Raw genomic sequence first — 27,312 nt, forward strand, 5'->3', positions numbered from 1 at the left:
TCTTGTTGCATCAGCTAGCCGTGCCTGCCCATCACGTCAGCTCGCTGTCTTCTTTAGGAGGCACTGGGAACCTCTGCTCCCTGCTCTGTTGTATCTTTCATTATGTTTTTTCTTCTTGTGTTTCTTGTTGTGTCAGCCTGCTGCTCCCTTCCATCACACCGCCCCACTGTCTTCCTTAGGAGGCACCAGAATCCAAACCAGTGACCTCCCATGTGGTAGGCGGGAGTCCAGTCACATCCACTTTCTACATCTTCAAATTTTAATCCACATTTTCTAAATAGGACCTTTGAAGAAGCTCTTATTAGTCCTGGTGAGGACTCATTTGTAAATAGAATCTTTGAAGATCCTACTTATTAGGCCAAATTGAGTCAGGGTGGGCTTTAATCCATATGGTTGGAATCCTAAAGAGAGACAATCCAGACAGAGATACAGATGACTGAGCAGGAGAAAGAGAAGCCACTTGTGATAGAGGGGAAGCAGAGATGCAAACCAAGGAATCCCAAGGCTTATAGCAAGCCAGTGCCAGAATGCTACAGAGAGAAAGCATGGCCTATGGAGAAGAGAACTTGATTTCGGACTCCTAGCCTCCAAAACTGTGAGACAATAAATTCCCATTGTTTAAACCAACTCACTGTATGGTATTTGTCATAGTAACCCTGGGAAATGAAGACATCCATAAAATTTATGCAATGCATAAATTTGACCATGTATACATAAATGCACCTCAAGGATTGCAGTGTTGTTTGTGGTAACAAAAAGCTAACTAAGTATCAATGAGGGACTAGTTAAATAGATTGCAGTACATTCTTTCATTGGTGTGACTTTGTGAAAAGAGGGTCAAGGAAAGCCTTGGGAAATATACAGAATCCAATCAGAGGTCATTCGTCTAACAGCAGGAGAGGTATCAAAAATATTTAACAACCAGCATTGCTCAGGCACCCACAGATCAGTGCTTACACTGGAGCTGCGTTTGGAACCCCTTTTGCACCAGGAGTTCACCTTTTAGTTGCTGGATCTGCAGAGGCCAAGTGGGGGAATGACACTGGGTGAGGGATGAAAGGAGAGCATAAGCATTTCATGATTTAACTATTTGTATGACCTTACTAGGGAATGTAAGCGCTCACCAACAGATAGTAACAATATCAAAATAATTCAGAATAGCATGGAACATTAATCCACATAATTCAATCAAGCAGAAGCTAGAGCGAAGAGTAAATCTATATGTACAGATATTAAATAATACATTAATAAGTTTTTAAATGTAATTTTTACAAGGGGATATTCTTATCTCCTTGTAATAATTTACACCAGAAATTGGCAGTGATTGCTTTGGAAGGAAACCAGGGAACTGAGGGATTAGGTTTTGGGTAGAAGGAAGATTTATTTTCATTGTAAACCGTTTGTGACAAATACTGTTGGTTTGCTCCATAGCAATTCTTCCAGCCCAGGTTCAACCCGCCTTCCTCTATCATAGATACTGAGAACTGAAAAAATGAAAATAAAATAAAACAAAACAAAAAATACTACTCTTCCCAGACCCCCATGCAAAAATGTGACCCAGGTTACACCAATCAAAACTACTTGGGTGAAGACCAAGATGGTGGTGTAAGACACTCCAGGGTACCATTCCCCCAAAGAATCTTGAACAATGAGCAAAACCCATAGAGCCATCATCTTCAAAACTCTGGAAAACAGTAAAAGGGTTGGAGTAACTGGAAGGGTGCCAAATCAAGAAAACACAACCACAGGAGAAGCAGCTTCTGGTATCCTTGCTAGCCCCTTCTTTATCACCTCCCTGGCAAAGTGGGGAACCCACCTGAGCTCCCATTGTGTGTCAGTGGGTCCATTCCAGAGGGAGCATACTGGAGTACCAGTATGTCTGTGCAATCAAATGAGTGGCAGCCTGAAAGAATGAATTTGTCTCTGATTCAACCTCCCGGAACTTGCCCTGGAGGTAAAAGCACTTTGCAGACAGCTAAAGCCATATAAGAAACAAGTCAAAGAAACCTGAGACTAACCATTGCCTACTTCAAGAAACACAATAGATGGCACAGGATGAGGGGTCTATTTCACAGGGACTAAAGCGGACATTCAAAATCCTGTAAATGGGATAATTCCTAAAACCACAAGCAAGCACAAGCCAGGGAGGAGGCAGGCTCAGAAAGGACGCTATGGACCCTGCACTTCGCTTTTGCCTGCAGCTGATCTTCTTGAAAAGAAAGCTAAACTCTGAAGTTGAGCACCAGCCAACACAGAAACAACTTGTAAAGACTGTGAAAGATATTTTTTGCCTTGATTTATTTGTTTTGTTAGCTACTGGCACTCAAGGAAATCTCTGTCATAGAACTAGCTGGATATAAACTTAAGGAACAAAGAGCTCAGAACTAAATCCCAGAGTTTACACACAAACAAAAAAAAAACAAGACAAAGAAACAGAACATGATGGTCCATACAAAGAAACAAGATAAAAATGCAGAAATCATCAAAGGGAAAAAAAAAAACAGATTTTGGACATACTTTAGAAAAAACTTTTTAAAATGATCCTCAATATGCCAAGAAGATAAAAGAAAACACAAAGAAAGAACTAAAGGATATCAGGAAAATAATGAATGAAAAATATGAGACTCTCCAAAAAGAGAAAGAAAAAACTTTTTTGAGGTACTGGAGGCCAGGCATTGAACCCAGGACCTCGTATGTGGGAAACTGGAATTCAATCTCTGAGCCACATAGCTTCCCTGAGTTAGTTTTTTCTTTGTTTTGCTTGTTGTTCATTTTTGTTTTTTCAGGAGACACCAGGAACCAAATCCAGGACCTCCCATTTGGAAGGTGGGAGCATGACAGCTTGAGCCACATATGTTCCAAGAAATCTTAAAAAGGAGTCAAAGAGAAATACTGAAGTTGCATACTACAATAACTGAAATGATGAATTCCCTCAAAGATTTCAACAGTAGATTGGAGCCAGCAAAAGAAAGAATCAGTGAATTCAAACACAAGACAATTGAAATAATTCAGGTTGAGGAGAAGAAAGAAAAAAGAAGGGGAAAACAGAGCCTAAGAGTCCTGTGGGGCACCATCAAGTTTCTCAAAATGTGCATTTAGGCGTCCCAGAAGGAGAAGAAAGTGAAAGGGGCAAAAGGAATATTAAATAAAAGTGACATAAAACTTCCTAAATTTAATGGAAGACATGAATATAGACATTCTAGGAGCCCAATGAACCCCAAACAGGATAAATTTGAAGACAAACAGTGCAGATACTTAGTAGCCAAACTCTCAAATGCCAAGGACATGGAGAGAGTTCTGAAAGCTGCAAGAGAAAGCAACACGGTATGTACAAGGGAGTCCCAATAAGATTGAATACCAATTTCTCATCAGAAACCATCGAGGCAAGAAGGCAATGGGATGAAATATTTAAGTGCTGAAATAAAAATGGGGGAGAGAGTAAGACATTCCCAGATAAACAAAAGCTAAGGGAGGGAGCGAATGTAGCTCAAGCAGTTGAGCATCCACATTCAAGGTCCCAGGTTCAGTTCCCAGTGCCTCCTAAAGAAAAAAAAAAGAGAGAGAGAGAGTCAATGAGCAAACAATGAACAAAAAAAAAATGAACATAAAACAAGCACAAACAATGAGCACAAACAATGAGCAATGAGCAAACAGACAAGGGAGCATCTCGTGGGAAGCTAAAGGAGTTAATTACCAATGCTCTTGCCCTACAAGCCATGCTACAGAGAGTTCTTCAGACTCAAAGGAAAGGACACTATACAGTGGATCAAAGCAGCATAAAAAGAGGGAAGCAGACTTGGCCCAGTGGTTAGGGCATCCGTCTACCACATGGGAGGTCCACGATTCAAACCCCAGTCCTTCTTGACCCATGTGGAGCTGGCCCATGCCGCAGTGCTGATGTGCGCAAGGAGTGCCGTGCCACGCAGGGTTGTCCCCCACATAGGGGAGCCCCACGCGCAAGGAGTGCACCCATAAGGAGAGCCACCCAGCACCAAAGAAAGTACAGCCTGCCTAAGAATGGTGCCGCCCACATGGAGAAATGACACAAGATGACGCAGCAAAAAAAAAGAAACAAAGATTCCCATACCGCTGACAACAACAGAAGCTGACAAAGAAGACCCAGCAAATAGACACAGAGAAGAGACAACCAGGGTGGGGGGAAGGGGAGAGAAATAAATAAATAAAATAAATCTTTACTAAAAAAAAAAGAATATATGTTTAAAAAAAGAAAAAAGAAAGTTAAGTATAGAATTATTAAATGGGGGCAAGATGATGGCCAAGTAAGGAGCTCCAAGAGTTAGCTCATCCTATAAGGCAGTTAGTAACCACCCAGAGCTATCTAAAGCACCTGTTTGGGGGCCCCAGGGGACCAGAAGATCATCTTGCAACATCTTTGAAAGAATCAAAGGAGGAATCTGCCCATCTGCAGTGAGGATTCATAAGTAGAGCAATTCACACCCCAGTAGAACACCAAGAGTCAGCTCATCCTACAGGGCAGTTAGTAACCACCCAGAGCTATCTAAAGCACTTGTTTGGGTGTCCCAAGGGACCAGAAGATCATCTTGCAACATCTTTGAAAGAATCAAAGGAGGAGGCTGCCCATCTGCAGTGAAGATTCATGAGTAGAGCAGTCCACACACCCAGTGCAAGCTGGCTCCAGGAGCTATTCTGGGCTGGAATTGGAAGCTCTGTTTGCCAAAAACAGGGGAGGAAGAGATAATTGGGCATCATCTTCAGCTGCTGATCAGTAAATTCAGCTGACTAAAGTATAATCCTAGGAACAGGTAAAGTTTGAAATCGTCCAAGTCAGAAGAGGCTAGTAGTCGCCATTTTAAATCTTTCCCTAACATGAGGGGAAGCAGGGCTGATTGAAAATCACAGTGAAGGTAGGGACTGCCTTCTTCCCACCTAGATCGCAGCTCTAGTCTAAGCCCCAGATGCACCTCTGGCAGGGAGGAAGCTGTGGGTACCAGCCTCTCCAGGAAACTGCAGGTGCTTTTGGACAGCACAGACTGAACAGTTGGATACCCAGGACTTCATCCCCATACCAAAATAGGGTAAGAGGAGAGCTATGCTTCCTCAGCCTCTCTGGGCAACTTCAGGTGATTTCAGCCTACACAGACTGATTTGTTGAGACAACTAATCATAGATGTTCAAACAAATATCCTGAATAAATTCAATGAGATGGCTAAAGAGAATAAGGATATTATGAAGATACTGGGTTTTGTGTGATCTATGTATCTTTAAAAAAGAAAAGAAAGGAAGATATGAAGAAAAATCAGTTTAAAAAAAGAAGACATTGGGTGAGCAAAAAGAATATGAAAGTGTATGTAGAAAAATAGTAGATCTTAAGGAAATAAAAGGGATGATAAATGAAATTAAAAATACACTGGAGGCATATAACAGCAGATTTGAGGAGGCAAAAGAAAGGATCATTATGCTTGAAGACATGGTCTCTGAAAGTGAATATACAAAAGAACAGATAAAGAAAAGAATGGAAAAATTTGAACAGGATCTCAGGGAAATAAATGTGGCAAGAGACACACAAACATATGTGTCATGGGTGTCCCAGAAGGAGAAGAGAAGGGGAAAGGGGCAGGAATATTTGAAGAAATAATGGCTGAGAATTTCCTAATCTTATTGAAGGACATAGATATCCATGTCCAAGAGGCACAACATACTCCCTTACACATAAATCTGAATAAATGTATTCTGAGACAATTATTAATCAGAATTTCAAATGCCAAAAATAAAGAGAGAATTCTGACAGCAGCAAGGGAAAAGTGATGCGTCACAGACAAGGGATACCCAAAAAGAGTAACTGTTGATTTCTCAGCAGAAACCACAGTGGCAAGAAGGCAGTAATATGATATATTTAAGATACTGAAAGAGAAAAACTGCCAGGCAAGAATTTTATATCTGGCAAGATTGTCTTTCAAAAATGAGGGTGAGTTTAGAATATTCACAGATAACAGAAACTGAGAGTTTGTAATTAAGAGACCAGATTTGCAGGAAATGTGAAAGGGAATGCTACAGCCTGAAAAGAAAAGACAGGAGAAAGAGGCTTGGAAGAGAATCTAGAAATAAAAGTTATATTACTAAAAGTATCTAAAAGGGTAAAAAAGAGTGGTGAAGGGAAACACACTTGGCCCAGTGGTTAGGGCATCCGTCTACCACATGGGAGGTCCGCGGTTCAAACCCCGGGCCTCCTTGACCCATGTGGAGCTGGCCCATGCGCAGTGCTGATGCACACAAGGAGTGCCATGCCACGCAGGGGTGTCCCCCGCGTAGGGGAGCCCCACACGCAAGGAGTGCACCCATAAGGAGAGCCGCCCAGCGCGAAAGAAAGTGCAGCCTGCCCAGGAACGGTGCCGCCCACACTTCCCATGCTGCTGACAACAACAGAAGTGGACAAAGAAACAAGACACAGCAAATAGACACAGAGAACAGACAACCAGGGGAGGTGGGGAAATTAAATAAATAAATAAATCTTTTTCTAAAAATTTTTTTTAAATTTTAAAAAAAGAGTGGTGAAAACATTATACGACAGATAAAACCCAAAGGTCAAAGTGGGTGAAGTAAGAACTATATGAGTAATAACATTGACTGTTAATGGATTAAATTCCCCAATCAAAAGACACAGACTGGCAGAATGATAAAAAAAAATATGAGCCATCTATTTGCTGTCTACAAGAGACTCACCTTAAGTGTAAAGATACCAATACATTGAAAACAAAAGGTTGGAAAAAGATATTCCGTGCATGCAGTAACCAAAAAGAAGCTTAAGTAGCTATACTTACATCAGATGTAATAGACTTTAAAAGTTTAATTATTATTAGAGACATGGAAGGACTGGCCCTTCTTTTTCACCAAAAAGAAATAACAATCATAAATTTCTATGTACCTAACAAGGATGCCCCAAATTACATGAGGCAAACACTGGCAAAACTGAAGAGAGAAATAGATGTCTTTACAATAATAGTTGGAGACTTCAATACACCACTCTCAGCATTGAATAGAACTTCTGGGCAGAGGATTAATAAAGAAACAGAGCTTGAATAATATGATAAACGGACTAAACATCACAGACATATATAGAATATTGTACCCCAAAACAACAGGATACGCATTCTTCTCAAGTGCTCATGGATCTTTCTCCAGGATAGACCATATATTGGGTCACAAAGAAGAGCTCAATAAATTTAAAAAGATAGAAATTATACAAAGCACTTTCTCTGATCATAATAGCCTAAAAGCTGGAAATCAACAAGAGGCAGAAATGGGGAAAATTCATAAATATATGGAGATTAAACATCACACTCTGAAATAATCAGTGGTTCAAAGAAGAAATTGCAAGAGAAATCCATAAGTATCTTGAGGGAAGCAGATGTGGCTCAGCTATATGGTAGCTATATGGTAGCATCCATCTACCATATAGAGAATCCAGGGTTTGATCCCCAGGGCCTTGTGATCCATGTGGTAAGCTGGCCCAAGCACAGTGCTGCCACACACAAGGAGTGCCCCCATAAAGAGAGCTGCCCCATGTGAAAAAAAGCACAGCCTGCCCAGGAGTGGCACTACACACAGAGAGAGCTGATGCAGCAAGATGACACGACAAAAATGAGACACAGTTTCCCAGTGTCTTTGGATAATGCAAGTGGATGCAGAAGAACACACAGCAAATGGACACAGATAGCAGACAACAGGGGGGAAGGGGAGGGAGGGAAATAAATGAAATAAATCTTTAAGAAAAACTACCTTAAAATGAATGAAAGTGAGAACACAACATATCAGAATCTATGAGATACAGCAAAGTCAATGTTGAAAGGGAAATTTATAGCCCTCAATGCTCACAATTTAAAAAAAAGAAAGAGCTGAAATCAATTACCTAACTACACAGCTGGATCAACTAGAAAAAGAACAGCAAACTAATCCCAAAGCAAACAGAAGAAATGAAATAACAAAGATCAGAGAAGAAATAAATGAAATTGAGGGAAAAAAAAAACAATAGAATTAACAAAACCAAAAGTTGGTTCCTCGAGAAGATTAACAAAATTAACAAACCCCTGGCTAGACTAAAAAGAAAAAAAGAGAGAAGATGCAAATAAATAAATAAAAAATGAAAATGGGGACATTTCTACTGACCCCGCAGAAATAAAAGAGATCATAAGAAGATACTATGAACAACTGTATGCCAACAAACTAGACAATGTAGATGAAATGGAAAATTTTCTAGGAATGGATGAAAAACCTACACTGACCTAGAAGAAATGGAAGACCACAACAAACCAATCACAAGTAAAGAGATTGAAACAGTCATCAAACAACTCCCCAAAATGAAAAGCCCAGGACCAGATGGTTTCACAGGTAAGTTCTGCCAAGCATTAAAAGAAAATGTAAAACCAATTACTAAAACTCTTTTTAAAATTCGAACAACAAGGAACACTACAACTCATTCTGTGAAGCCAACATCACCCTAAGAACAAAGCCAGATAAAGTTATTATGAAAAAAAAATTAGAGACCCATTACCCTAATGAATACATATGCAAAAATCCTCAACAAAACACTTGCTAATCAAATCCAACAACACATTAAAAGAATCTTTAATCATGATCAAGTGGGTTTTATATCAGTCATGCAAGGATGGGTTCAACACAAGAAAATCAGTCAGCGTAATACAACATATTAATAAATCAAAGAGGAAAAATCACATGATCCCACCATATGATATAGAAAAGGCATTTGACAACATCCACATCCTTTCTTGATAAAAATACTGCAAAAGATAGAAACTGAAGAAAATTTTCTCAACATTATAAAAGCCATATACGAAAAACCCACAGCTAACAGTATACTCAATGGTGAAAGACTGAAAGCTTTCCTGTTGAAATTAGGAACAAGACAAGGATGCCCACCATCACCACTGTTGTACAATGTAGGGCTAGAGGTTCTAGCTATAGCAATCAGGCAAGAAAAAGAAATAAAGGCATCAAAATGGGAAAGGAAAGTGTAAAACTTTTGCTATTGGCAGATGATATCATCTTACACCTAGAAAGTCCTGAAAAATCTACCAAAAAAAACCCTTCTAGACCTAAAAAAAGATTTCAGCAGGATACAAGATTAACATGCAAAAATCAGTAGTGTTTCTACACACTATTAATGCACAATCTGAGGAGGAAGTTGGGGGGAAATTCCACTTACAATAGTGACTATAAGAATCAAATATTTAGGAATAAACTTAACCAAGGACATAATAGAAGACCTCAACAAAAAAGTCACAAGTGAAGAGTCATCAAACAACTCTCCAAAATGAAAAGCCCTTGACCAGATGGTTTCACTTGTATTCAAATGCATTGCTAAAGGAAATTTTTTTAAAAGAAATAAATTAATGGAAGAATATTCCATGGTCATGGATTGGAAGACTAAATATCATTAAGATGTCAGTTCTACCCAAACTGATATACAGATTCAATACAATCTCAATAAAAATTCCCCCAGCATTTTTTATAGAAATGGAAAACACAATGATCAAATTTATTTAGAAAGGTAAGAGGTCCCAAATAGCCAGAAACATTTTAAAAAAGAAGAGTGAAGTTGGAAGACTCTCACTTTCAGATTTTAAATCATATTACCTAGCTACAGTGCTAAAAATAACATGGTACTGGCATAAAGCTAGACACATAGACCAGTAGAACCAAATTGATGGTTCAGAAACAGGCCCGCACATCTATGGCCACATCTTTTTGACAAGTCTGTCAAGCCTACCCAACTGGGGCAGAACAGTCTATCCAACAAATGGTGCTGGGAGAACTGGATAGCAATAGCCAAAAGAAAAAAGGAGGACCCCTATCTCACACTTTATACAAAAATTAACTCAAAATGGATCAAAGATTAACTATAAAATCTACAAAACTCCTACAGGAAAATTTAGGAAAACATCTTCAAGACCTGGTGGTAGGTGGTGGATTCTTAAACCTTACACTGAAAGCACAAGCAATGAAAGAAAAGATGGATAAATAGGACCTCCCCAAACTTAAAAACTTTTGTAATTCAAAGGACTTTGCCAAGAAGGTGAAAAAGCAGCCCACTCAATGGAAGAAGATACTTGGAAACTACATATCCAATAAGGGTTTTATTTCCATTTTATATAAAGAGATCATACAACTTAACAATAAGAGAGCATGCAATCCAACTTTAAAAATGGACAAAAGACTTAAATAGACATTTCTCCAAAGGGGAAATACAAATGGCCAAAAAGCACATTAAAAAAATGTCCAATATCACTAGCTATTACGGAAATGCAGATCAAAACGACAATGAAGTATCATCTCACACTGCATAGAATGGCCATTATTTAAAAAAAAAAAAAAAAGAACAACAGAAAACAATAAATGCTGGAGAGAATGTAGAGAATTAGGAACACTCCTACATTGTTGGTGAAAATGTAAAATGCTGCAGCTTCTGTAGAAGACAGTTTGACAGTTCTTCAGGAAACTGTGTATAGAACTACTATATGAACCAGCAATTCCTCTACTAGGAATATATCCAGAAGAACTGAGAACTCTGTCATGAACAGACATCTGCACACTGATGTTATAGTGGTGTTTTCACAATTGCCAAAAGATGGAAACAACCCAAGTGTCCAGCAACCAATGAATGGATAAACAAAATATAGTATTATATATGATGAAATACTATGCTGCAGTAAGAAGAAATGAAATTGGGGCACATATGATAACATGGATGAACCTTGAAGACATTATGTTAAGTGAAATAAGCCAGACACAAAAGGACAAATATTGCATGGTTTCGCTAATATGAACTACATATGAAGAATAAATGCATAGAGTTAAAACCTAGAATAAAGTTTATTAGGAGATAAGAGGAGTACTGAAAAGGTGTATTGATATTTAATGTAGGTGGAATTTTTAATTAACTTGACTGTAAAAATGTGGAAATGGATAGAGTTGATGGTAGCACATTATAGTGAGTAGAACTAACAGGTGGTTTATAAATGGGATTGTGGCTGAAAAGGGTTATAAATGTCATTTGAAAGAAAACTAGAGAATCGTCTAGGGACTCAATAACATAGTGAACCCAGAGTTGGATGAGAATTGTGGTTAATAGTACAAATGCAAGAATGTCCTTCTGTGAACTAGCAAATGTACATCACTATTGTAAGGTGGGAAAAATGTGGAGAAGCATGGGAAAAATACAATTACTGTAACCCATGGACTATAGTTAACAGCAATACCTTAATATTCTTGCATCAATTCCAAAGATGTAATTTGTTAATAATAGGGGGGTATGGAAAAAATTTACCAAATGTACACTATAGACCAGGTTGGTAGTAATAGTCTGATGATATTATCTGTAACAAATGTTCCACAACCATGTATTATGTTGGTGGAGAGGTGTTGAATGGGAATTCCATACATGCTCATGATTGTTTTGTAAGTTCACAACCTCTATAATAAAATATTTAAGTAAAAAAGAATCACCATATGGCCTGGCAATCCCACATCTAGGTACATAACCAAAAAAGGAAAGCAGGGACTCAAATGACATTTGCACATTGATGGTCGCGGCAGCATTATTCACAATTGTCAAAAGGTGGAAGCAACCCAAGTATCCATCAATAGATGAATAGATAATCAAGTTGTGGTAGATAGATAGATAGATAAATAATCACACACCTCAATGGAATATTATTTAGCCATAAAATGGAATGAAGTTCTGAAATATGCAACCATATGGATGAACCTTGAAGACATCATGTTGAATGAAATAAGCCAGACACAAAAGGACAAATAGTATATGAACTCAGTGATTTGAAATAATTAGAATTATCAAATTCATAAAGTCAGAAACTAGAGCACAGGTCACCAGGAGCTAGGGTAGAAAAAGGGAAATTAATGCTTAATTGGTACAGAATTTGTTTGTGGTGATTTAAAAGTTTTGGTAATGGATCATGGTGATGTTAGCATAACATTGTGAATGTAATTAACACCATTGAATTATATATTTGAATGTGTGTAAAAGGAGAAATTTTAGGTTGTATATACGTTACTAGAATAAAAAAAAATTTTTAACCATAGGACTATACAACACAAACTCTAAGGTAAACCATAGGTTATAATTAATAGTACAATTATAAAAATGTTCTTTCATAAATTATAACAAATGTACCACACTAATGCAAGGTGTTAATAATAGGGTGGTATATAGGAACTCTGTGTTTTATGCATGATTTTTCTATAAACCTACAACTTCTCTAATAAAAAAAATTTAATTGTAACTTGGCTGAGATTTACAATCACAGGCCTCAGCCTTCCAGGAAAGGTGTGGTGGGTTTCAGTGTCCAGCCCAAAAGCCTGGAAGGCTGGAAGCTGCTGGTACATCTTCAGGACTGTCCATCAGTTGTGGGTGGACATTTCCCTGACTCATTGCCTATTTCTCCAGCCCTCCTGCAGAATCTACTTAACCCAGCTAGAGCAGACCCTTGATTGTAACTAAGAACTCTGACTAAGGCACCATTTGCAATATTTACATATTTTACCATGTGCATATATAACATTTTCAGTTTCAAAAAGGTACCTTTTCATAAAAGATAAAAGAAGATATGCAGGCTCAATGGTGCTAGAGTTCCGGCAGGAAGAAACAAATCAGAAACAGCCTGCCTAGAGAACCGGCTCGCAAAAGCCCCTCTGAACAACAGCTGTGTCTCAACCTCCTGAGCGACTTCTTAAAACTACAAATCTGCACTTAAATCAATGGCCCCCCTTCTTATATGACAACCACTTTAAATATAATGGAAGAAAAGATATCATTTATAATAACAGTCAAAATTTATAAAGTCTTCAAGTGAAGACAATTTTAAAACTCTACTGAGGAACATAAAAAGAGAATTAAGTAAACACAAAGATGATGTACAGGCAAATTAAATGTTACAAAGATGTAATTCTCCCTAAATTGAATACCCAGCAATTATTATGAGATCATGGTAAGATGATATACTAAAATTTATCTGGAAAATAAATTATGTGATTATATCTAGAAAAATCCTGAAGAGGCAGACAAGTATAAGGAGAAGATTAATCTTTCCAGGTATTAAAACAGATTGTGAAATTAATTTATTTAAAAAGTAGGGATTGGAGAAAACTTATATACAAATATTAATAAAACATGTGAGAGAGTTGAAAAACAGACTTCAAAATAAATTTAGTCTTTAGGCTTTCCATGTGTGAGATGGGCCACAAATCTCAACAGAGTTGCAACACCTACTCTCCAGTTCATTGGACTCACCTAGGACAACTAACAAGGAGATGATGATGGGCAATGATCATCCCAAGGAACAGAGAGAGTCTGCAACTGCAAGCAAGATAGTGCCATCCAAAAAAAAGAAAAAAATAAACAAGCAAAAAAGATAGTACCATCCATCTGCCCCATAGGATCTAAACCCCCTCTCAATTAGAGGTGGAGTGGGCATCACCATCCCAGAATCCTCAGGACTGGGGAATGAACAATGGACTGGAGTAGACTTACTGTTATTCTACTATAAACTTATGGTGATTCTAGCAATGGAAGAACAGTTATCTATTGGCCACTGTGGCCACCAGAGGTTCTGAGGAAAGGGAAAGGGAAAAATAGGTGTAATATGGGGACATTTTCAGGACTTGGGAATTGTCCTGAATGATATTGCAATGATAGATATAGGCCATTATATATCTCGTCATAACTTACAAATTTGTACAGAAGAAGGTGTAAACTACAGTATAAACTGTAATCCACACTTAGTGGCAATGCTCCAAAATGTGTTCATCAACTGTAACAAATATACCACACTAATGAAGGATGTTGTTAATGTGGGAAAATGTGCGAGGGGTAGGGAGCAAGGCATATGTGAATCCCCTGTATTTTTTATATAACATTTACATAATCTAAGTATCTTTTTTTTAATTAAAAAGTATATTTTTAAAATTTAGTTTATGATAAAGGTGGCATTTTAAACTAGCAGGAAAAAAGGGGGATTCTTAAATAAGTTATATTGGATCAACTGAATAAACATTTAAGGAAAAAATTTAAAAGTCAAGCTGGGTTCCAGCGTCACTCCTTTGCCCATAATAAATTCCAGATATAGCAAAGATTTCTAAATTCTGTGAGAAAATATGAATAAACTTATGTCTAATAAATGTCCATATAATAATTAAAGTAGAAAGTCCTTTCTAAGCAAAACACCACAACCAGAAGCCATAAAAGAAGAAAATTGAAATTCTGACTACAAAAATATTTTAGCCTCTGTATAATTTAAAAACAAAACATAAAAGTCCGAAGATAAACAACATATTTGGAGAATATATTTGCAACATATTAAACAGGAAAAAAACCCTAATTTGTTTAATTTATTTAAAAAGAAGGTTTTAGCAGAACAGATGTACTCAGCGGTTGAGCACCTGCTTCAAATATACAAGATCCAGGTTCAATCCCTGGTACCTCCTTAAAAAAAAAGTAGGGATTATAGAAATATGAGATACAAATATTATTAAAAATGGGCAGAAACTATTAAAAAGTAACTTATGTAAAAAATACAGTGGGCTAATATTGAGAAATTGTTTGACTGCACTCTTAATTAATGAACTGTAAATTAAAGCAAGAAGATATCATCTCACCTATTAAACTCACAAAAGTGAAAAATTTTGTTGTTACCTTCAGGGCTGGTGAGAGCTGATATCTCCACACACTGGTAGTGAGATATAAACTGGTATGAGCTTCTTGAAAAGAAATATAGCAATTTCTCACAAATTATAAATTATGCATACTCTTTAACCCTTTGATTGATTTTACAATTAAAGATCATACTATTAAAATGAAAATTCCCTTTGACCAAGCAATTTTATTTCCATGAGTTATACTAAAGACACACACAAAATCAAGATATATGAGAAAAGATATTCTTTATTGCATAGCAATATCAAAAAATAAGCAAGAATACTGAAGACAACAGCATACCCATCAATAAGAATGGGCTAAATAAGTTATGCTACAACCATATAGCAAAACACTATGGAGCTGTTGAAAATATTGAGATAGGTCTATATGAACTGTTATGCAATAAATAAAACTGTCCTAAGGGAATGGACACAGGATGCAGATCAATACGTATTACATTATGCCCTTTTTCCTTGACCTAAATTGGGGCACTGTAAATAATCAAGAAGGAAGATGGATGGATATTGTGTAGGCAATCAGCATATCACAGTTCATTTGATTCTTAAAAATGGAATTCCTTTTTCATACCATATTGGAAAAAGAAAGAAAATAAATCTTTCCAAAAGAAAAGCAAATAAATCTTGAAACTTCCCAGGTAAACATGACCTATGCGCTCCAGTTCTAGCCTAAAACAGACCCTGACACCTCTTTCGGAGGATCTCAGAGAAGCTGGTTTTATTTACTAACCCCTCCAACACCACCCTAAAAAATACACACATTAGGAAGAAAAGAAAAAAATAAACTAAGGTCAGGACTTTTATTTGGTTCACTAATCTATCTGCAGCGCTAAGAACAATGTCTGGCACTTAGAAGGCTGCCAGAATGAATGAATAGATTCCAAAGTCAACACTAGAATAGACCCAGCGGGGCTACCTTTGGTGCTTTAGTAACTATGCTTTTCAGTCTTTGCGTGGGCTCCTCAATGAGCTAACTCAGAGTTTCTCTGCACTGATTTCAGAGGCCTCAGAGACTGAGACAGGTTAATTCATGTATTACCTTATCAATTGTATATACCCATCCCAAACCTCTATCCCCTAAGCATGTAGAAGGATCAGTGCTTGTATAGTATAATTTAAGCAGTACTACTCAAAGTGCAGGTGAGCAGATAAAGACCTTGAACCAGAATGTAAATCAATGCACATCTAGCAAGTCTTGCTACAAAGTGTTTAGTGTTTAGGGAATAGCTGATTTACGTTCTAAGGAAGTACCGGGGATTGAACCCAGGACCTCCTACAAAGGAAATAGGTGCACAATCACTTTGAACTACATCACTCCCAATGGCACACACTTCTTATCTCCTTTCATGGGCCCATAACAGATTGTAAACTGTGGAGCACATTTTGAATAGTGCCAATTTTAGGTATGCAGGGACTGCGGTGCTCAAGATCCAGTACTTGAGGGTCCTTTGCACAAAACATTGACTTTTCCTCGAAATCAATTTCCCCACTGACAGGAGGACCTGAAGCAACTTGAGCTACTGATTAAAATGAAAGAAAAGAAAAAGAGGTAGGTGAAAAGGAGTGTTGCCAAATAAACTTGACCTAATTTACGATTTTGCAAGAGGAACTTCAAATCACTTCCCAGACCCTGGAAATTAGTGATTAAATTGGTAGCAATTTACTGGCTGTGTCTCAGACAGCAATAATGTTGATTTTTTAAAAAACAGTAATTAAGCGTGTGAAAATCAGGTGCAGCGGCTAACAGTGCTGTTCACTTTTTTAAATTCTGCAGCCTCAATTATCTGTCACTTTCTATTAGATCTGCAACTCAGCTTAACTCAGTAGTTACACCCCACAGTACCACATCTCTTAAAATTCCGTATTCAAACAAGAATCAAAAAATCACACTTTTTGAATCTCTGGACTAGCATTCCCATGAGCCAACAATCCATAAACAAACACTATTTTCAAGTCATCATTAGAAAGCATGTAGTTTCTCTTCTGGCAAGACTGAGCTGCCAACTTCTCTCAAGTTTTAATCCTTTATATACAAAGAAAAAATAGAAACATGCAAGCAGAAGATCACGGGGAATACAGAATGGAATTTCCATCTTTCCATCGCTATGGTATTTCTCTAATACTACTGAAAAATAAAACTCCACAATATTAAAAAGGTGTAATACAGGCAGAACATGTTCTTTAAGAATTCACAGTACTACATCTCAGCTCCCACCAAATAATGCTGGAATCTCTCTTCTTTCCACTTTCATTCCTCTGGACCAGCCACCACCTCCAATAATCAATAGTTTTATTTATCACCAACTCTTTATCTTTTTTCCTTCAATTTATCCTATTTCAGCAACCATATTTCCAAAATTCAACAACAATAACAAGATTAAAACTTCTATCTAGCCATGCTTTATCACACTCTGTTTCCTTAAGAAGGAAAACCCAATACTGAATTTCTGCTCTTGCACGTGTCCCCTATTCTTTTTCTTTCCCATCTTCTGCCTACATATTTTCTCCATGCCCTTCTCATTTCCCAAATTTTTATTGTAACTAAAATATTTATTTTCTCATTGCTGAAATTTCTTCATCTCAATTAGAACATAAAATTCATATAAATTAGATCTATGTATAAGTGGTCCTCTAACAAAAGTTATTTATAAATTATGTTGTTCAAAAGTCCAAAATAATGTAAGTGGTCAGTAATATTACCTATTGGTTTCAGACAGAGCTGAGGCATTTTCGACACTGACATGCAGCTATGTTGATATTTGTGAAAGTTCATAAATCGAAATTTTCTAAGTAGAGGAGATCCTATCCTTCCAAACACTTAGTATATTTCAGTCTATGTGCCTGATAACAATGTTTTCACATCATAGACACTCAATAAACATTTCATTTGGTAAACAAGAAATGTTATAATAGTTAAAAGAAAAATGGTAAGAATGCACCTTAGAAATCAGAACCTTTGCCTTCAATGGTAATGCTCTCTAACTCAGCAACTCCAAGCCTAGGAATAAAACTTTTTTAAAAATCTTAAATACAACTCAATCAACAATTTGATGCACAAAGGTGTTTACCATAGCACCTAAAAGTTCTGCAATGATCAATAACATTATCTCCATTTACTTGGAAGAATATTACACAGCAATTTAAAATAACGTCTATGTAGAATAGATAAAATCATATGGGAAACTTTTTGGTATAAGGAAAAAAGGAAAAATTGCATTCCAAATTTTATCTATAGTATTATTGTCTTTATTTTTAAGACTGTGCAGAGAAAAAAAATTAGAAGAAATCACATCGGTGAGATTACAGTTAATTTTTTCTGTGCTACCAAAATTCCTACATTGAACACTTACTACTTTTATAATGGACAAAAAAAGTTTTACTATAAAAACTCCAATCTTCTACTCAAATAAGAAAGAAGACAGACTATGTGTAGAAGATAAGAACTGAAATGCTTGTATCTATACTGTCTGAATTTTGGGTTTCCCCATTTAACAAATTTTTTTATGTACTACCAAAGGAATTTTCGTTGTGACTAATGAAATTTTAATAGCACATACAAATATGCCATTCAAATTTACCTGGTCATTCACTTCTCCAAGTCACAACTATTCTCAACATATCGAACTTTCAGTCTGTCCAAATGAGCTAGCCACAAACCCAGAACGAAGGCTAATTTGAAATTCTATTTTTCCCATTTATTGTGTGTTTTAAGCAAACCACTGACTCTCATGAGTGTTCAGAGTCTTCTTGGTGATGTCTATCAGTGACTCACAATCTCTATAGTCAATGAACTTTCCGATGCCTAACCTCCCTTTCTTCTTGTTTCCATTTGATTTCATTCTTTCCACTCCTGCCCTCAATGCAACTGAGAGCAGCTGCTGACAGTCGGGCCCTATCAGTTAGCCACCATCTCTTCAGAGGCTTGGTTATTACCTCCCATATTCATCCCACACAGTGTGATGTTAATTTGATTATAAAAGGTGGTAAAACGGTTCCGAAAGCATTCCTTAGCCTCTTAATATTACTGTCAATAACAAAACGAATATATGACAAAGACTAAATTCAGAAATTAATGCTTTCGCCACTGTCTCACTTGAAAAATCATACATAGAGTTTGAAGAAGCTTTGGGTCAAAAGTAAAAGCCCTTCAAACATTTCCCATCTTTGCTTCCTTGTACCCCAGCCCCAAGCCAAAGAAGGAACATCCAGGCCATATCTTATCTTTTCCTGCACAGTTATCCCGAAGGGCTTTTTATAGCCAGAAACTCTGAATGCAAAGCACGACCTTGGCTACCAGCTTCCCCTGGCACTAGTTCCAAAGTTATTTATAACTTTAAAATTATCACAAAAGCCTACATTTCTCATCATAACTAGTCAAAACATTCCTGCTTTATATAATAACGTGAACTTCTCTAATTTCAGAACACTCAGATTTTAAACCTACAGCGTAGAACGAAGACACAACAATTAGGTAGAAAGAAGAATGCACTGAAGTCCAGCTTGTCTCTTTACAAACTTCACTCTTACCTTTCTGTTGCTTCCTATAAAGTAAATGTGCTTAAAATTCGGCTCTTGGGGGGAATTTTCTGAAAAGACTCCTTGGTTAGTCACAGAGTTACAGACACCAAATTGAGAGTCAGCGAGAATGGGGCAGTCACTTTCGTGTTCACCCAGGATAGGAAAGAAAGGGGAGGTTACAAGCCGGGGTGGGTGGTATCTAATCCTGAACCGCTAGTCACTGACCTCACTGACAACTTGTTACTGAAAATAATTTGTTGAAAAAGGCCAGACATACTTTGCCTAGAGACCTACAAACATAGCTCTCAGGAAGCTTTGAATAAGTTGCTTTAGATTTGCATTTCTCTCCTCTGTTTCCAAAATAAAGACCTCTTACATCTAATGAGAGCTGAAACTGGAATTATTGAGAGTGAAAAATGATAAAACAGGAATAAAGAAGTTCAGAAAATCAGCATGTCAAAAGATCAGTTGTGTAAAATTGAGTGCTTTGAGTACCATAGAGATGATGGCATCAAGGCCATGAGTTACGTCTGAGAGAGGATTTTTCCACTAAAATTTTGTTTCATACTCTTACACACAAGTATCACGCTCTCTGCTTCCAATATTTATGTAAAAACCATATGATTATCAGTAAAGAATGTAACTGAAGATGTACCAAAAACACGGTAAATGGAACCATTATCAAATTTAAGCTACCAAATGTCTTCTCCAGCAAAATTTTTCTCACTGCTATTCTTTATTTCTTCTTCCTTTATATATGTATATACATATTTCCTCCCTCTCTATCTTAACATTCACCAGAACTACCTTGCAATCCCCGCCTTATGCTTTATCATCTCATCAACTCCCTGACAGTCCACTGGAACTTATACTGAATCTTCTTGGACATTGCCACTTTTGCAACTTTCTTCCAGTAGCTTCTAAAATAATGCAACTGTCCCTAAAATAGAACTACTCGTTGGATTTTGGCAGGCCTGTTCTGAAAAAGTGGAATTCAAAATAAAAAGAAAGCACGTATTTATCAGCTCCACATACTCTCTTAGAACTAATTTTATGGAGCTAAGAAGAAAGGCAGGGTCTGGGGATTGTCAGAGAGAATCTACAATGAAAGGCATTTTATTTTATATGATTTCCAGGGAAACCTGCAAAATAACGTATTTTTATGTACCTTCCTTTAAAATATACAGAATTGGTATTATATTTATTTCATGATTCTCAGTGGCTAACAGACCGTTCTCCCCAGATTTTTTTAAGCTGTCTTCCCCTCCCCCACCCACACCCCACCCACTCTCAGAGAATCTAGGAATAGCCTCTTTTCACAGCGAAGACAAAGAGAAAGTTTTATGTCTCTCAATCCATCTTTTCTTGAATAAAGAAATCACTTGACACTTACAAAATAGCAGTTTTTGTTTTAGAGCTTTAATAATGAATGTGTCCCAAACCCACACTGTTGAATCGAGCCCCAAATAAGATATCCAAATTCTATTACGAGCCTAAGTTTCCATGCTGTGAAACCACAAACACACTACTTACCTGCTCTGTACCTCTCCTTTCCCATCTACAAACTGAAGGTGAAAACTCCTATTCTTTTAGTCTATATTTCAGGAATATGTGGATTAAATGCATAAAACCTGAAGGGCTTTAATATACATTGAATTCCTCGGAGATGCAATAGAGATAAACCTTTATCACGGTGCTTGATGCTATCGGAACAATTAAGTATTATAAATATCTGTAATGTAATTGTAAAGAGCTTAGTGGAAAGAGTTGCTTTTGAAATCACCTCATAAAAATATCCGCAGTCTCCAATACAGGATTTGGCTGAAGTGCTTCGCACAGCAGCCACAAGAGGTCCTCCTCCCAGCAAGTCAAATCACGTCAAATTTTGACGAGCCGAGGTTCCATGGGTCCTCAGTATTTATGTCGGTTTGCGACAGAAAATACAGATCACCTATGTCAAATTTGCTATAGGGTAGCAAATAAAAGTAGGAAATATCTGGCTTTCTCTGGGAGATCACTGAAGCATGCTGAACACTAAACAGTTCCTGTAAACTACACAGTCACTGCATTTTGCACCCTGGCCCCCTTCCAGATTTTCACAGTAATTCCTTCTTGTCACCTTGCCCAGTCTTGTTCAATATTTATTGCCCTTCCCTATTTTCTTGTTTCCTTTCTTTATACTTTCAAACTTTAAAGTCTTGGCTCACAGTCCTCCTACAAACAAATAATAGTTAGGGGTAGAAGAGCTGAAAAATAGGAGAAAAGAGAAAATAAATCAGGGCCACTAGTAGTAATCCTTCCAAAGTAATCAAAAGTGTGTCTCTGGTTCTAGGTGTCGGGGCTGGCCCCAACAAAGTTATTCAACTGCCTGTACTGAGAAGTCCCTCTAGCACCCGTGTCAGAAGCCAACTAGAAGATTCAAGGCATAGAAGGGAAGCCTCCAAAAAGAAAATAACGCATTTCTTATCGGCAGCCCCTCTTGGAAAATAACCCCTCCAAGTGCAATCAGTTCTTTAATTAGAAATGGAATACAGTTTCCTTTCCATTAAAGTTCCTTAAAAATGAAAGTAGCTTCTTCATGAGCCATGATTCCATTTTATTTTATATGTAATACTTCAAAATATTGGCAATTCCAGTTTGGGGCTTTCAATATATGTCATTTTCTGTGTAGCTGTAACATCTGCTTAAGATGACATTTAAAAGGATAAATACTGCTTGTGACCATTAAATTATTTTATTCAAAAGGATGTGTTAAGTAGTTCTGGCATGTTGTTAGTGTTTGGGTGACTCTCTGCATGAATCAGCTCCTGCCTCAATGGGCTCATGTATTATAGCAGAAACTTCTCACCCAATCCTCCATCACAACCAATTCTCCTGCCTAACTGAGAAAACAGGAGCTATCCAGGAAGATGTCCCACAAATTTCCACCATCAAATCTACACAGCCACCAGCACCAACCCACATCTTCTCTGCCTTCCCTCCTGTTACAATGTAAGAAGTATCCCTGCTCCACCAAGGCTAATCTCTACTCTTCTGCTCTGGATTCCATCTTCTCCAACTTTCTCAACTCTGCTCTTTCATAGTCACCTTCTATATTACATTATCACTCCTTCTGTAACTATCAGCACAAAAACCCGCTACAGGACATCTATTTTAAAATTATCAAATACAGGGAAGCAGATGTGGCTCCAACAACTGGGCTCCCATCTACCATATAGGAGTTCCACGAGTCGATGCCCAGGGCCTCCTGGTGAAGGCAAGCTGACCTGTGTGGCGAGCTGGCCCACGCAGAGTGCTGGTCTGCGTGAAGTGCTGGCCTCGCAGAATACTGCTGGCCCATGCAGAAAGCTGGTACAGCAAGGTGACACAACCACAACAAAAAAAAAGAGACACAGAGGAGAGATAGTAAGAGACACAACAGATCAGGGAGCTGAGGTGGTGCAAAAGAATGATTGCCTCTCTCCCACTCTGGAAGGTCCCAGGATCGGTTCCCAGAGCTACCTAATAAGAATACAAGCAGACACAGAAGAACACACAGCAAAAGGACACAGAGAGCACACAATGGAGGGGGGAGGGGGAATAAATTAATAAATCTTTAAACAAGAAAAAAAAATTATCAAATACAAAACAGCACCTTGACCGTATAGCTCTCTGAAGTTCCTGTCCCCATTTTTCTGTGACCTTCCTCAAAATACTTCCCAAATGAGTATTTCCAACTTTTCCACCTTTCCTTCACTCCACAGCTCATTAATGATTTCTCTGTCGTTTTTATCCCAGAAACTGGGACCAACACCCACTTGCTTAAGTCAAAACCTTGGAGTCAACTTTCATTCCTCCTTTTCCCTAACTACCCATCAATAATTTCCACTGATCCTACTTACAGATGTATCTTGGCCCCCGTCCACTTGTCTCCATCTTTCCTGCCCCAACCCTATTCGGAGGCATTTGCAATCCATTCTGGAGTGATCTTTTCAGAAGACAAGTTGACTCATTAAAATCATGCACTAGCTTCCCATTGCTCATAGCAGAAAATCCAAATTCTTTATCAAAGACAGGGCCTTGTTTAATCTGGCTTCTGTCAATCTCTCCAACCTCGACTCACATTGCTTTCCTCCTAGTTCATTGGCTCCAATTATACTTTCTGTTCATAAAATACCCAAGCTTATTCCCTGTAGGGCCATTGCACTTGCTGTTCCTCTACCTGATATCTACATGTCTGGCTCATTCTCATCCTTCAGATATGATTCTTTACCTTCTCAGAGAGGTATTTCCTGATTACCTTATTTCACTGCCACCAGTCACTTATCACAACCTTGCGAATTTATTTATTTGTTTAGTTATTCTGTTTTCACCATTGGAATGAAAGCTATAGTCATGGGCAGTGTCCATCACTGCATGGTACATGCAAATAACTGTAATACAAGGTAATGCATCAACGGTTATGGAAATTGGGAGGAAGGAGAGAGAGCTCTAGAAGAAGGAGGGGAATCAAGGAAAATTTCCTGGAGAGAATTATGTTCGAGCTTGCCTTGATGCAGAAGTGAAAGAAATCTGTGTTACAAGTTAGGAGAATGGTGTTCTATTAGTTCTATTTCTCAAACATCCTTCAAAACCATTGCCTATCTTCATCTTTACAGCTACTACCCTGGTAAAACTACAGTCATGTCTTGATTGTTTTTATATATTCATGTCTTTATATATCATATTTGCCACCTAATTTCTTCCCCTTCCCATTTCATGTCATATAGACCCAAACAAAGCATTTAAATGCTAGCCAGGAGGTAGTTAGTGCTAAAATTTAAAATTCTCTATTTAACTATTTCAGAACAAATAACTTTTGAAGTTAACACATTAACTTTATTGCCTCAGTGATAGCAGAAGAGCTATCCCTTTCTTTCATTAATTTTTCTCATTTAATTTTCTGAGGGTAGCATGTCTCAACTTTGACAGCCCTTCTTATTGTTAGTCAATAACCTTAACAAGCACAGTAATTACAGTCAATCATGTCTGCTTTAGTTCATTGATTACCCTGTTACTTCTTTTCAACTTGTTAATGAAAATTCCCAGCCCAGACTTTCTGGGTGACATTTCTTTTATTAATTAGCCTCCCTCTCATCCCTTGAATATATTAATAAGCCAAAGCATCTCGTATTGATGGTTCTAAAAACAACTTTCTCCTGCAGCTTTGAAAATCACAATCATTTTCAGGCCTACAGAACATATAGAATTAAATTGACATTAATTGTCATTGAACCTGTCTTTTTTTATTCCCAATTACTTAAACAAAAGATGTATTATAGCACTTCCAAAGGATTTATACACTTAATTTTTTATAGTTCATTGTAGTATTTTAATATTCTTTCATCAATTGTAACAAAAGTACCAAACCAAGGTTAAGTGTCAATAAGAGGAGGGTATAAGGGACACGGGGTTTTTCTTCCTGGAACAATGAAAATGCTTGAAAATTGATTGTGGTGATGAAAACACGAGTCTGTGAATATACAAGGAGTCATTGATTGTATGCCTTGGATAGACCATATGATATGTGGATAAAATTGCTTTAACAAAAAAATTGTTTTCCATCCCTAGAACCCTAAAGCTACTCTTGCAAGTGATCTGGCTTCCTCTGCTGCAGTAATACATTGGTGTTCTAAATAAAATGCCATATTTTGCAAACTAGACACCAAAACTTTGGTATCCTCGATGAAGTGTTCTAGTCTGAAAAAAAAAAAAAAATTCCCAGAAGGAAGAAGTAGCCTCTCTGGGATGAGAACAAATAGGGTGACCTTTTTGTAAACAAAACATAGGGATTTCTTATTCCAGGTTGGATGTGGTGGTGGAGGCAAGACAAGTAAAATAAATAATGATTCCTTAAAACATGCATGCTTTAGGGACCAAAGAATTACGCAAACAAAGAACTACATGAACTAAGATTCCAGAAAGGGGCAAGACCTTGTGAGGGAGGAGAAACCCCAAACAATTGCACACATGGAAGGCTTTGCTTTGTGTAGACAACAAAATTCATGGGCAGAAAGACAGTACTAGAGTATTAAAAGAAGCAGATGGACAGGTGGATTGAAATCCAGAGTACCTCAAACTCCAGGATAACTTTCCCTATATGCTGTCTTAGCTGGGGGCTACACAAGAAAGGCGGTATCATATCTCCTCTAGTTCCACGGTTCTGTGGAGATAATATCCAACCACAGGAATATGCCAATGACATGATGGGAGATGTAGCTTCACTGCAGCTATTTCATATGGTTATCATTTCCTGTTTTCTGCAGCCACCATCCCTACTTTAAAACTTTTATTTTGGAGAAATCCTATTTCTTGTCTCCCCTGTTCTTCTCCTTGTTCGAACTGGGAAAGCATAACTGATTTGCAGTCCTGAAATCCCACTGAAACCAGGTGATTGATGATCTGTGCCATCACAGCTCTGAGCAGCTTTCTCTGGAATGTGTCCAGGGGAGCCCACTCTTCTTGGGGGAAGCCTATAGCTACATCTTTAAAGGCCACTGACCCCAGTGGTTGCATTGGCAATATCTCAGTGACAATTGTCTTCCTCTGCATTTGCATTAAAACAGAAAAGCAGTAATCAAGCAGATGTGGACATTGCCTGACTTATCCCCAAGCCACCAGTGCCTCCCAGGTGGGTGTTGGGCATGTTTCCTGGGAGGTCTGTGGCCGCAGGACGGGGTGACTTGAGTTCATGGGTACACAGGGCAGAAAGCTGCTGGCTCTCTTTGTTTAGTGTACCCTCTCCTGGCCCTCTGGCTGAGTCATGCCATATACTTAATTTTTCATTAATAAACCTTTTAAAGTGTTTAAGACATTGTCCCACCTTTGTGATTCCACCCTCAAAAGTTAATAGTGGGAAGTGGATGTGGCTCAAGCAGTTGAACGCCTGCTTACCACATGGGAAGTCCCAGGTTTGTTCCAGTGTCTCCTAAAAACAAAAACAAACAACAAGCAAACAAACAGAAAAACTAACTCAGGAGAGCTGATGTAATTCAGTGGTTGAAAGCCAGCTTCCCGCATATAAGATCCCAGGCTTTTCCCCCTGGGCCCGGTACCTCAAAAAAAAAAAAAAAAAAAAAGCTAATAGTAAATGAGTCAAGCAAGTCATGTAGGGTCTTAGACAAAACCCTCAACAAAGCTTGAAGTGGTGTTGATTTCAGTTAAAAAGCAGAACACTCCTAAGAGTACCAGGTCACATTTATGTCTGAGACACATCATCTCTTTGCTCTGAGAAAACAAATACAATGGATTTTCTAATTGTGGAAACGTAAAGCAAGTTCCACCTAAATGCTATAAAGGAAATGACCTAATTGCAGCTCGTTTCACACTGGGAAATTCAGTCTTCTGTTTGGCAGCATAAAGTGGATATATATTTTTGCAGAGTTATATCTGTGCAGAATTGTATTGCTTCTTAAGAGAACTGTTTATTTTCCCTGTATGATTTTACGTAGTCCTCAAACCCATTAGAATCAACATCCTCTTTAAATATATTTTTTTCTAATGTCCTTTTTACATCCTGAAATGAAACTACACACCATCTATACAGTCATCAAAAATATTTTACATATATAAATGCAAGTCTTTTTGTTCATAATTTTATGTCTTTACATAAATTATATATTTACATTTCATTACATAAATGCTCAAGCACAATTACATGAAAGACATAATGAAATAATCAAGTTTTCTTCCATATGCATAAAATCACTGTAAATGTGACAGCTACAGATATATATATATATAAGGATGTATTTTATTGGCAATTTAAATGCCACAAGCAGCATTGCAACAGTAACAAGAATTTTCTGAAATGGTGAACAACTCTTGATACAATACAGAACAAAGCAAGCACAATCTTCCTTTGATATACCCAAGTGATTGCTTTCCTGAAATTTTTAGTATATATTAAAACTGTGCAAAGAAACATTTTGGTTAATAAGTAAAACCAAAGTTAGGTTTTACACTTAGAAAATTATAAGCACGACCTACATGATATTGAAAGTTGCATGGTAAGAGGAAAAATTCTTTATTTTAAGGGAAAGTTCCACA

At 37.6% G+C, this 27,312-nt stretch overlaps 1 protein-coding gene across 1 annotated transcript in view; it reads right to left on the minus strand.

The window, feature by feature from the left end:
• The window catches only part of CTNNA3 (catenin alpha 3), a 1,802,485-nt gene extending 1,783,081 nt beyond the window's left edge, over window positions 1-19,404 (minus strand). Inside the window, exon 1 of the mRNA XM_012529825.3 lies at window positions 19,255-19,404. The gene's annotated coding sequence lies outside the window, so the exon portion shown is untranslated. The remainder of the gene's footprint in view (window positions 1-19,254) is intronic.
• Window positions 19,405-27,312: the final 7,908 nt, after the last annotated feature.

The sequence above is a fragment of the Dasypus novemcinctus genome, chromosome 6, assembly GCF_030445035.2.
Source record: "Dasypus novemcinctus isolate mDasNov1 chromosome 6, mDasNov1.1.hap2, whole genome shotgun sequence".
NCBI lineage: Eukaryota > Metazoa > Chordata > Mammalia > Cingulata > Dasypodidae > Dasypus > Dasypus novemcinctus.